Genomic DNA, 13,446 nt, shown 5'->3' on the forward strand with positions numbered 1-13,446 from the left:
AGCCAATACTAAGGTTTCAATAAATATTTGATTTGATCTTGATTATGGCTTAGGGGAAAACGGGACAGATGAATTTCTACTTTGCAGATGTGGAAAAGGAAACACAATTACTTTCAGAGAATCTAGGTCCTAAGATGTTGGGAGAATAAAGAGGAGAGAAGGGGAAAAAAGTATTGAATTAAGTTGTCTAATATTCCTTTGTAATATTCCTTTGTACAAGGTCAGAAACTTGAGGCCCTTCCGTGGGCAGCCTTCATGTAGATTCTGTAATGCATCGAGGCGAGAAAAGAAGGGAGAACTCGTGTAAAAACGAAAAGCGCCTCAAACCTAAAACTGCTCTGCAAGCACACGGTGCCCCCGCCTGCCCCGGCGGGCTGCCTTGGAAGTCCCCGGGGCAGGGCAGGCCTGGGTCTCCTACCTGAGCCCGCCGCGGCGGCCACGCCCCAGGTCGGGGCGGTCTCTCCTCGCAGCCCCGCCCCTCCCCGCCCGCCCGCCCGCGACGCCCGAGGCGCCTGCGGCGGCCTCGGAGACACCGGAAGGGGCCGCGGCTGCTGCGGGAAGTGGCGGGTGCGGGAGGCGGGGAGCCCGCGGGCAGCGCTGCGGAGCCGCTCTCCGGCCCTCCGGCCGCGACGCCGCTCCTCTCCGAGGCCCGGGGAGGAGGAGAGGAGCTGGCCGCAGGCCGCTGTCGGCCGCGCTGGCGGGGCCCGCGGGGAAGGCCGTGGAGGTGAGCGCGGCGCTGTGGAGGGCGCGGGGGGCCGGGCTCCGGGCTCCTCGCGCGCGCCGGGGGCTGCGGACGCTGCCCGGCCCCTTCTTCTGGGTCCGGGGCGGTGGGGGGCGCGCGGGCGGGAAGCAGGCCTGGGCCCCTCGCAGTGCTCTGCGTTGCGGGGATGATCTGGCGGCCGCCCGGGCGGGGGTCGGCGGAGGACGCGACTCAGTCGTAGGTTTGAGGAGGGGGTTCCCAGGGGCGCTCCCCTGGGAGGCAGGCGGGGGCAGGCGAGTCCTCGCGGGGGCTCCGCTCTTTCGCTCGGTCTCCCGGTGCCGGCGTGCCAGCCGCGCACGGGGGGCGCAGACGGCTGCAAGCCCCGCGGCGCGCGGCTCCGGTTGTGGTTTCGCTTTGCGGCGCAGTTGGGGCGATCGGACCCGTTCGTGCAGCCCCAGGGCCCCGTTATTCATTGTTAGGGAGGAGAAAACCTACGTGTCATCGTCGCTGGAATTTTTCTTCGACCAGTGTTTGATGCAGACTGTTTCACAGGTTACCCCCTACGGGCTGTCCGTCTGCAGCTTTTGTTTGGGTCAAATTTCCATAGTGTCTGGTTTCCCAGAGCTTTACTCTTACATGTTTACCGACTACAAAACGCTCGTTATTTGAATATTTGCAGGGTGCAAGTTGAGCTGTTGGATGAGATTCTTCTAGGTGCTTTGCCCTCAATTTAAGTATTTTTAGGGTTTACATTCTCGCATAATCAGTATTAGGCCTGGAAAATTGGGCCAGAAGGGAAAATCCTGGCAGGAGCGTAGGCTCTAAACTGAGGAAGAATTTTTACCACAAGGATCTCTAGACTTCTTGCTTAATAGATGTATAGAATTACAGAGTTTTTTAGTTTAATTAGATTATTTTACTTTTAAGAAGAACCTGTTTCAACAAATAATGAGGCCGTCCTAGTTCCATTTCTGGTTGAGACAGTTGTATCATCTGGAATGGTCTAACCAAATCAGATAATAGGCTAAATATTGTTAGTGGATTCATACTATTAATATAAATAAGGGGAAAAGTAGGAATCTTATTGAAAGACGGTGCTAATTTACAAAAAAATAATAGTTATATTTACACTATGCCAGGAGCTGTATGTTATTTCATTTACTTTGGCAGGATTGGAAAAAAAAAGGACAGTACAAAAAATATTCCAGGAACAAAGTATTTGACGTCTTGCTGAATGTAAGAGGGATCGTCTACTTAACATTGCTTCTTGTTTTTGATCTGGTTTGCTGCCAGCTTTCACTTTTTTGGCTTTTGTGAGCTCTTTATAATCTACCAATAAGCAAATAACATAACAATGCAGTTTTATGGCATTAGATTGTGGTAAATAGATTATTTTTTTAAATATTTGAAATTCAGAGTTGAGATAATTCTTACATTTATGTATCTGTATTGCTGTTAGAATTTTCAGTGACCTTTCACATACAATCTTATTTGATCCTCATGCCAATCGAGTTAGGAATGCCAAGAAGTCTTTTCCCGTGACAAGCATTTTGAGATTGTATAGGGATCAGACTTTCCTTAAAGCCTGAAATAATCTCGCTGAAGTAACCTTTGATATAAATTGGAATTCAGATAAGATATTGGAGCATTGTGAACTATCACATACAACGGACTGTGGACTCTGCAATAAAATGAAGTACATAAATGGTGAAAGATTTTTGATAAAAAATGTGAAATGTAATTGTTTCTAAAAAAAAAAAGAAACAGTAACAGCTGTTTCTTCAGTGTAGTTTTTAATCTTTTTAACTGTACGTGTGATTGCAGGAGCATTTTGATAAATAGGATAGCTCCAAAGAGTCCAAGATGAGTACAGTTGGTTTAATTGTCTATAAAAAGGAGCGTGAATTTTGTACAATATAGTATGTATATTAAGAGAACTAATATTTAAGAGACAATGTGTAATGGAAATAAATGTCCCTTTCAAAAGTTACTTTAGGGGGCCTGCCTGGTGGCGCAAGTGGTTAAGTGCAGGCACACCGCTGCAGTGGCCCGGGGTTCGCCGGTTCGGATCCCGGTGCACACCGATGCACACCGCTTGTCAAGCCCTGCCATGCTATGGCGGCGCCCCATGTAAAGTGAAGGAAGATGGGCGTGGATGTTAGCCCAGGGCTAGTCTTCCTCAGCAAAGAGAGGAGGATTGGCAAATGTTAGCTCAGGGCTGATCTTCCTCGCAGAAAAAAAAAAAAAAAAGTTACTTTAGAAGGCTAAGTAGGGGGCCGGCCCCGTGGCTTAGCGGGGGTTAAGTGCCCGCGCTCGGCTACTGGCGGCCCGGGTTGGGACCCTGGGCGCACACCAACACACTGCTTCTCCGGCCATGCTGAGGCCGCGTCCCACATACAGCAACTAGAAGGATGTGCAGCTATGACCTACAACTATCTACTGGGGCTTTGGGGGCAAAATAAATAAACAAAATAAAAAAACATTTAAAAAAATAAAATAAACTGTTAAAAAAAAAGGCTAAGTAGGTTCAATATCTGTAAGTGTACTAGGAAATAATACCCTTTGGAAATTAAAAAGAATGAAATATGATTTCTACCTTCAAAGAACTTAGGGTCAGGTTTGTACTCAAGTAGGGCAGTTTTATACATAATTACAGTAAGTGCCTTATGAGTATTATAATCAGGAATTTAGTGAGGGGGACATACCTTGTGATTGGATCTTGCTGGAGATAGCATTTGAGATGAGTGAGCTTTGAAAGATTTTCAACAAGCAAATATTGGAGGACATGTCTAAAATGAACAGATTATTGGGTTCCTGGAAAGGTGCAAGTTATATTTGAGAAACGATCAGTAGAACAATTTGGCTGATAATAAGTTATGGTTTGTAGAATTTAGTAAAAGGAGATCAAAAAGACAAATCATTGAAGGTGTTTGATCAGAAGAGGTATGTGATCCACAGGAATGCAGAATGAGCTGTAACTGGGAGAAGATTGAGACCAGGACAGCACTTGGGCAGCTTTAGGTTAAGCAAGATTTTTTTTTTTCCTTGGTGAGGAAGACTAGCCCTGAGCTAACATCTGATGCCAGTCCTCCCCTTTTTTCTTGAGGAAGACTGGCCCTGAGCTAACATCCGTGCCCATCTTCCTCTACTTTATATGGGACGCTGCCACAGCATGGCTTGCCAAGCGGTGTGTCGGTGCGTGCCTGGGATCCGAACCTGTGAGCCCTGGGCCTCCGAAGCGGAGCGCGCGCACTTAACCGCTTGCGCCACCAGGCCGGCCCCTAAGCAAGATCTTGACAGCATCACTTTTGTGGCCCTTGTAGTTTCTCTGAAGTGCTATCTTGGAAGCAGACCTTGAGATAAGAACATGGGTGCAGGTGAGATGCCAGGAAGCACAAGTGAGGGAGTGGGTAAAAAGTCGGAGAAGGGAAAAAAGCCAATGGATGGGCTTAATGCGGGGCTTAATCCTGTGGAGATTTTCGTAGAACTGCCTCAGCATTGTCCCACCAGATGAAGGCGAGCTGGGGAGCTTTTTTACCTATTCCCAGTCCTCACTGATGGAGATCATCCTTGAAATGCCTCGAGCACTTCCATTGCCTTCGCTCGGGTTGGGCAAGCTCCTGATGTGTTGGAGAACTTAGAAGCAGAGAAATGGTTGAGTTGGGAAGCTGTCAGTCTGCCTGGATACTGTCTATACCAGCTTCAGGGGAATATTGAGGTGGGCTGAAGGGAAAGGGGGCCAGATATCGACTGTGTCAGTTAACAGGCACCCTCCTTAAATAATCCGGATGTGAAATAAAAGCCTCCATTTTGGTGGAGACTAAAAGAAATATGAATTGAGGAAAAGTGGTGAAAAATGAAGCAAGAAGTAGAATTTGGTAACTGATCGAATATACAAAGTGAGGAGGGAATCTACGATGGCACTGAGGTGTGAAAGTTACATAAATTGTGATTGAGGAGGGTTGACGGAAGGTCACCGACTTTCAAATTAGTTATTTCAGGAGAATAAAGGAGTTTCAGAGTGTTGAAGAGTGTTGATAAAGTAGAGTGTAGATGATCAGGCATTCAAAAGGGAAAAGTAGGGTGGAGATTTGAACAGTGCTGCCACCCCTATTAAATTTATAGAGTCTGGCCCGTACTTGGTTGTAAGTCTCTGTATTCCCAGGGCCTAGCACAGTCCTGAAATATGGTAATATGGTGAAAATATGGGACTGAACGTGACATAAAATAAGGCCATTTCCTACAGTTTTTAACTATTTATAAAATCCTGGAGGAGGAATTTCTAATATTTTTAGTAGAGGCAGTATTGAGATGAATAAATTTTGATTCTTTTTTATAATCACCAATATTCTGGTAAACAAAAAAAAATTGACAAAATTTCTTAGAGTGGTTCTCATTTGAATGTGGTAGTTGCATGTGTTTTTCCATGTTTCTGCATGGTCCACATAAGTATTTTTTTTTTTTTTTAAGATTTTATTTATTTATTTTTTCCCCCCAAAGCCCCAGTAGATAGCTGTGTGTCATAGCTGCACATCCTTCCAGTTGCTGTATGTGGGACGCGGCCTCAGCATGGCCGGAGAAGCAGCGCGTCGGTGTGAGCCCGGGATCCGAACCCGGGCCGCCAGCAGTGGAGCGCGCTCACTTAACCACTAAGCCACGGGGCGGGCCCCACATAAGTATTTTTAATGACTGTCCCATAATGCTGATGTAGTTATTTAATTACCCCTCCGTCTTGCTCAGAAGCCTCCGTTAGAACTCTGTCATATTCATTCATTCTTGTTCTCCCTCTTTCTTCCTCTCCCTCCCCCCCTTTTCTTCTCTCTTCCCCTCTTCCCTAGGTGTTTGTCATAATTATTTCAACTAGATAAGGCTACAATTGACTGTACTCTGCCATTGGACAGATTTTTTTTTTTCTTTATAGGAAATGCTAATTAATGTTTGCAAATCTCAATTAAAGGATTTTATTTAGAGTGAGGGTTGCCAGGTTTGAGCTATGCTTTTGGATTATTTATTGTGGCAGTGTTAAGAATAGATTCTAGGGGCCGGCCCCGTGGCATAGCGGTTAAGTGCGCGAGCTCTGCTACAGTGGCCCGGGGTTCAGATCCCAGGCGTGCCCCGATGCACTGCTTGTCAAGCCATGCTGTGGCGGCGTCCCACATAAAGTGGAGGAAGATGGGCATGGATGTTAGCCCAGGGCCAGTCTTCCTCAGCAAAAAGAGGAGGATTGGCAGATGTTAGCTCAGGGCCGATCTTCCTCACCAAAAAAAAAAAAAAAAAAAAAGAATAGATTCTAGAACAGATAGATTGCAGATATTGAAATCAAGAGATTATATAGTTCTCTTTGGGCTGGCCCCGTGGCTTAGCAGTTAAGTGCACGCGCTCCACTACTGGCGGCCCGGTTCGGATCCGGGCGCGCACCGATGCAGTGCTTCTCCGGCCATGCTGAGGCTGCGTCCCACATACAGCAACTAGAAGGATATGCAACTGTGACACACAACTATCTACTGGGGCTTCGGGGGAAAAAAAAAGGAGGAGCATTGGCAATAGATGTTAGCTCAGAGCTGGTCTTCCTCAGCAAAAAGAGGAGGATTAGAATGGATGTTAGCTCAGGGCTGATCTTCCTCACACACACACACAAAAATAAAATTAAAAAAAAGATTATATAGTTCTCTTAATAGATTTAATAAGCTTCTCATTAATTAGACTGTTAAGGGTCAAAGAGGGAAATTAGAAGATTAATACTAAATTTCTTTGTTATGGTTTGAATGAAAATTAAGAATGATTGGGGGATTTTATAGGACTGTGAGATCTGTGTGAATATTTGAAGAAGTTTGTGTTTGCCAGAATATTTGTTGAAAGGACAAGAAACAGTTCTTCGTGTAGGTTCACGCCTGGGAACCAAACCCAGGCTGTGGAGGCAGAGCACAGTGAACTTAACTGCTAGGCCACTGAGGCTGGCCCAAAAAATGGTTCTTGAAAGTGCTCATCAGAGTTCATAGGTTAAAAGTCTCCACGAACAATTACTATGGGTTGATTTAGAATGAAAGAAACTTTCTGCTTGTTATTGCGCTCTTCTCACTCATACTTCCATCCATCGGTTTTTTGGCTTGCTTTTATTGGGTAGCAAGTTTCTTCTATGGTAAATATAGAAAAATTAGCCATAAGCTTATTATAGTATTGCATTTTTGCAATTAGAATAATTGTAAAGCCTAATATTTAAAATAGTACTCTTGGGCTAGTCCGACTAGTTGTAGTGGTGGAACAACAGTCTAGGTTGAAACTTCTGACAGACAAATGAATTTTTCCGTAATCAGAGAATCTTAGAATTGACTTTTTTTTTTTTTTTTTAAAGATTTTATTTATTCAGCTTTTTCCCCCCAAAGCCCCAGTAGATAGTTGTATGTCATAGGTTCACATCCTTCTAGTTGCTGTACGCAGGACTCGGCCTCGCGTTGGACGGAGAAGTGGTGCCTCCGGGCGCTCCCGGGATCCGAACCCGGGCCGCCAGCATCAGAGCGCGCGCACTTAACCGCTAAGCCACAGAGCCGGCCCTGGAATTGACTTTTTAGTGCAAAATGTTGTCCTTTGAAATACCTCTGACGGTCATCTAGCCTCTGTGTGTAACAATGGTGGGGAACATCCTACTTCCCAAGGTTTGCCCTTCGGTTTTTGTATAGCCCTAATTATTGAAACTCTTCACCATTGATTGAATTTGCTATTTCTAATTTTCTCAAGTTACGTAAAAAACAAAGGATTCCTCTTACTTTGGTCATTATGTCCAAATCAAGTCCTCCAACTTCTGCCTTCTGCTGTCTAAACATCCATGCTTTCAGTTGTTTCTCATAATAGTTAACATTTATTTATTGAGTGCTTATGTCACTCTGTTCTAAGCACTTTATGTATGTTACCACACACACACATATATATGGGTGTATATGTATGTGATTATGTAGGTATATATAATCCTCCCAAAACTCCATGAGGTAGATATTTGTAACTATCTCAGTTTTATAGATGAGGGAACTGAGGCTCAGACAAGTAACCCTGATCACAAACCAAGACATAGTGGAGCTTGGATTTGAACCCAGGTAGCCTTGCTCAGAAATTTTACTGTTAGCCACAGTGTCATCTTTATCATAAGGTACAGTTTTCAAATTATTTGAGGCCATCTATGGAAAGCATTCTTATTCTGTAGCTTTTAGTATTCTTCATAAATAAAATATTCCAGGTAATAATCTATTTAGTGGGCCAGCCCCGTGGCGTAGCGGTTAAGTGCATGCGCTCCGCTGCTGGTGGCCCGGGTTTGGATCCCGGGAGCGCACTGATGCACCGCTTGTCAGGCCATGCTGTGGTGCGTCCCGTATAAAGTGGAGGAAGATGGGCATGGATGTTAGCCCAGGGCCAGCCTTCCTCAGCAAAAAGAGGAGGATTAGCATGGATGTTAGCTCAGGGCTGATCTTCCTCACACACACACACAAAAATCTGTTTAGTTTATCAGTACAGTAAGACTAGCTATTCTTTGTATTCTGAAACCTATTCTCTTGACAAATTGAGTAAGAATTGCCCTGTTGTTTCATGCATCTTCTAGCATCTAGAATCTAAATACTTGAAACCCTTTTTTTGGCCTCACTTTAGACAGTAGATTCTTTGAACCCCGATATAGAATATTACATCCATCCTTGTTAATTTAGCTCATTTCTCTAGTTTTTCTTTAAAAACTTATTTTTATCATTTTATAGTTAGATTCCACTAGCCTACCTTCTGTATCTTTATCCAGATTTTTGTTAAAAGTATTGAATAGTTTTGCCACTTGCTAATACAGACCTTCTTCTGGATTCACTTTAATCTTCTGTATAACTATTAAATTAGCTACCTGACTAAATTCCCCTGACATAAATTTTTATCCTGCAGTCTCTTGAATCTGACTTTATAAAGTTTTACTTTTTGGAATAGACCAGGCAGTGGAACACAGGCAGTTTCTCAATAATAAAAGGTTCTTATTAGGTTACCAACTATGTCCTGATGTGTAATAAATATTAATAATGGGTCCCTTTGCTTTTCCAATATTAAACTTTGAATATCTGTTCCTCTGTTGTTAGGATGGCAGAGTGAGAATTTTGGGCCTGAAACTTGGAGATTGTACTGCTAGAATTCCCCTCCATGAAAGTAATATCTTCAGGAGCGGTTTTGACTCTACAGATGGGCAAACGAGCCCCCAAAACTGTATATCATAGAGCATGAATGCAGTCATTTCAATCTGGAAAATTTTTCAGTTGGTGTTATTATCCTCATTATGGCTGAGAAAATTTCAAATAGTCCAATTAGGGTAGATAGAGGAAAAAGTTGCCAGATAAAAGATTTCAAAGGTAAGGACAAATTGAGGTCAGACTCTGGAAAGCTGTAATTTCTATGCAAAGCTTGAATTTTCTTGTGCTCCCTGGTGATTCCCAACCTGTTAACCACAAGCTTCTAGAGCATTCTCAGAGTTGTGTGGGATATGCATTTGTAGACGGAACAAATAGCATTTTCATACACAACTGTTATTTTCACTGCCTTTATGTTGTCTGTCTTTTCTAATGTCTCCCCTGAACAAGCTATCAGACCACAATGAAAGCATGCATGCCTTCTTTCTTTTGATGTACACTTAGAGAAAAAATTGAAGGAGCTAAGAACCCCTGTTGTCTTACCCTCTTATATCTGAATACCCTACTCTCAATCAATCTTTATCAAAAGAAGGCATAAAAGAATGGTTTTGTTACCATAGTGAATTAACTTAGTAAAATAGATGACTAGAATATTAAGGACTTTCTACTTTGATAGTCTTGTATTTAATTACAGTGAATACTTAAATAGCCTTAGTACAAATTGTTAGCTTTTGTTTACATTAACTAATTCTCATTAAATTGGTTAGATACCGGAAAATTAATAGCAGAACAGAGAGAACTTATTTTAATCTTTCCCTAGCCCCCATTTCTTTTTTGCTCTGAGGCAACATTCAGAGTATATAACCTTCAAGACTATATTTTTATGCTTTTACAGTAGATGTGTACATCCAGATACAATGTGCTGTTATATATGTTTTAAAATTTTTACTTCGGTAGTATCATACATTATGTATCATTTTACATCTTCCTTTTTTCCATTCAACATTATGTCCTTTAGATCTATCCATGTTGATAAATTATCCATTCAGTTCAATTGTCATGTGGTGTCCGGTCATGAATACACCATTTATATATCCATTCTTCTGATGATGGACTTAAAACATTTTAAAATCAAAACTGAGATTACAGACTATCTAGAAAGCAGTGAGAAGGAGAACATTTCCATTTCGTTGGCAAACATTGGTATTTAGAGGAAAATGTATAATTGAAATACTTGTATTATTAAGTAAATAAAAATGAGAGAATTCAGTACTCATATTTAGGGATTAAGAAAATAAAACCAAAACCAAGTAGAACGTGGAGATTAAAGATAAAACTGTAGTTAATGGAATTAGTAGAAAGGATAAATCCCAAAGCTGGTTTTTTGCCAAGACCAATGAACTAGATAAAGCTCTTGTAGAAGGAAAAAAAATTGGAGTAAAAATATACAAGATTATGAATGAGAAAGGAAACATCATAGACACCCAGATATAGGAGAGATTAATGGATGATTTTATAGCAAAATATAAATTAGTAAAATTGACACAAGAAGTGGAAAACTTGAATTGATCAGTTTCCACTAAAAGATTGAAAAAATGATTGAAGATCTATCCGTGAGAGGCAGCATAACAGATGGTTTCACACCTGAATTTCATTTAACTTATAAAGAACATATAATTAAAAAAAAACCCTATCCTGTGGTATAGAAGATGCAAAGTGCATTCTGTGAAGCACATATACTTCGACCAGAAAAGGTCAGTCTCACTTATGTCTAGAAATGCAACATTTCTAAATACAATGTTAGCCAATAGAATCTAGATACGAAACAGACTAATGGTACATTTGGAAGCATTAGGGTATATTATACCAGTGCAACGATCATTAGTATCAAATCTCTTGATATAATAGATTATATCAACAAATGAAGCAAGAGATATAGTAAGCCATCAGTAGTTGCTGAAAAGGCACTTCATAAAGTTCATCAAGACCATTTCTTTTTTTTTTTTTTTTTAATTAATTTATTTATTTATTTTTTCCCCCCAAAGCCCCAGTAGATAGCTGTGTGTCGTAGCTGCACATCCTTCTAGTTGCTGTATGTGGGACGCGGCCTCAGGATGAACGGAGAAGTGGTGCCTCGATGCACACCCGGGATCCGAACCCGGGCCACCAGCATCGCAGCGCGCGCACTTAACCACCAAGCCACGAGGCCGGCCCCTAAGACCATTTCTAATAAAAAAAGATCTAAGTAAATTAAGAATAAAAGGAAATTATAGCAAATATTCTGAACGGCAAAACCATTAAAACAAGGACCCCAATATAGATGCTCACGATCACTTTTATATTCAAGATTTCAACAGGTAATTGGTATTAATATTGGAAAATAAGTAAAACTATTACATTTTCCAGTATATTCAGAAAATGGCTAAGAAAACTGGGAAAAGGAATAGTGAAGGAGGTATATCTTGCAGTTAACAAAATATTCTATATAGTTATGCATCACTTAACGATGGTGATATGTTCTGAGAAATGCATCGTTAGGCGATTTTGTCATTATGTGAACATCATAGAGTGTACTTACACAAACCTAGATGTTGTAGCCTACTAAACACCTAGGCTATATGATATTAACCTTATGGGACCACCACCGTTGTATATGCTGTCTGTTGACCAAAACGTTGTTATGCGGCGCATGACTATATAGCCTCTGTAATCAGATTAATATGGTATTGGCATAGACAGATTAGTGGAACAAAATAGAGAATCCAGAAATATGTGTAAATTTAATAAAGAGTAAAGATAGTTTTACAATTCAGTGGGAAATGGGTAGATTATGTAATAAGTGGTGCTGATACAACTGTGTGCCCATCTGGAAGAAAATAAAATTGGATTCCTGTCTTAAGATAAACTCCAGATGGATTAAAGCCTTGTGAAAAAATATTTAAGGTTATTCTACAGCTTTAGCTATGTGTATGGAAATGTAAAATGGTACAGCTGCTATGGCTGACAGTATCTATGTATATGTATGGTATGGCAATTCCTAAAAAAATAAAAAATAGAATTACCATATGATATAGCAATTTCACTTCTGGGTATATACTCAGAAGAATCAAAAGCAAGGACTTGAAGAGATATTTGGACAGCCGTGTTCATAGCAGTATTATTCACAATAGCCAAAAGGTGGAAGTAACCTAAGTGTCCAGTGGTGGATGAATGGATAAACAAAATGTGGTAAATACATACAGTTGAATGTTTGCTCAACCTGGAAAAGGAAGGAAGTTCTGACACATGCTACAGAATGGACGAACCTTGAGGACATTATGCTAAGTAAAATAAGCCAATCACAAAAAAACATACTGTATAATTTCGGTTATGAGGTACCCAGACTAGTGAAATTCATCGAGACAGAAAGTTGCCAGGGACTGGTGGGAGGAAGAATGGAGGTTTGCTGTTTAATGGCTGTAGAGTTTCAGTTTTGCAAGATGAAAAGAGTTCTGGAAGTTGGTTGCATAACAGTGTGAATGTACTTAATGCTACTGAACTGTACAGTTAAAAGTGGTTAAGATGATAAATTTATGTTATGTGTGTATAGCCAAAACCACGGGTTAAAACTTAATAAACAAATAGTAAGTTTGAAAAAACATTTGCAGCATAGAAAACAGGATTAATTTTAAAAGAAACGCTATTGACTCAATAGTAAAAAGGGGAAAATAAAGAAGCAGTAAATAAAAGAGCAAATCTAGGAGGCCATAAAATTCATGAAAAGACACTCAAACTCACTGATTGTCAAGGTAATTCAAATTAAAGTACTAGTGAAATATAACAATATGCCCATCAAATGACAGAGGTAAACAATAATACCAATTGCTAGTAGATAGAATGGTGTTGCTGTGCAGAGAATGGTATTCCCTTATATTATTAGTGGAAATGTAAGTTCTTAGAGCATTTATGGAAAGTAGCCTTGCAAAATCTGTTTTTACAAACTGGCCCATGTAAGATTATATTTACAAGGATGTTTTTAATGGCAGAATATGGAAACAAAGTGAATGTCCATTGACAGAAGAATTGATTGGATAATTTATGCAATGCGTGCATCATGGCATATGTGGATCTGTGAAAAAGTTGACATAGAATGATATCTGGTAAAGTATTATCGACCAAAAAAAGGCCATATATGTCTCTGTCTCTGTGTTTGTGTATGATTGAAGCACACATAACATGTTTTATAGTGCAAGTATGCTGATGATAATCTTTCAGCTTTTGTATGTCTAAAGAGATCTTTGCTTTACCTTTACTATTTTTTGTGAGGAAGATTGGCTCTGAGCTAACATCTGCCAATCTTCCTCTTTTTGCTGAGGAAGACTGGCCCTGGGCTAACATCCATGCCCATCTTCCTCTACTTTATATGGGACGCCACCACAGCATGGCTTGACAAGCGGTGCGCCGGTGTGCGCCCGGGATCCGAACCAGCAAGCCCCAGGCCACCACAGCGGAGCGCGCGCACTTAACTGCTTGCACCGCTGGGCCCGCTCCAACTTTTATTTTTTTATTATTTTTTGTGTGTGTGAGGAAGATCAGCCCTGAGCTAACATCCATGCTAATCCT

General features: G+C 41.3%; 1 protein-coding gene across 7 annotated transcripts in view; it reads left to right on the plus strand.

Moving 5' to 3' along the window:
• The first annotated feature begins 566 nt into the window (after positions 1 to 566).
• The window catches only part of USP33 (ubiquitin specific peptidase 33), a 56,907-nt gene continuing 44,027 nt past the window's right edge, over positions 567 to 13,446 (plus strand). For 4 of the 7 annotated variants that reach the window (XM_087448650.1, XM_087448679.1, XM_087448690.1 and 1 more), the window contains exons 1-2: positions 631 to 724; positions 12,870 to 12,983. The gene's annotated coding sequence lies outside the window, so the exon portion shown is untranslated. Of the gene's footprint in view, positions 725 to 12,869; positions 12,984 to 13,446 lie in introns of all 7 variants that reach the window. The other 3 variants (XM_004431519.3, XM_004431520.3, XM_087448660.1) reach the window with 2 other exon arrangements.

The sequence above is a fragment of the Ceratotherium simum genome, chromosome 2, assembly GCF_057802395.1.
Source record: "Ceratotherium simum simum isolate JZ-2026a chromosome 2, ASM5780239v1, whole genome shotgun sequence".
NCBI classification, from domain to species: Eukaryota; Metazoa; Chordata; class Mammalia; order Perissodactyla; family Rhinocerotidae; genus Ceratotherium; species Ceratotherium simum.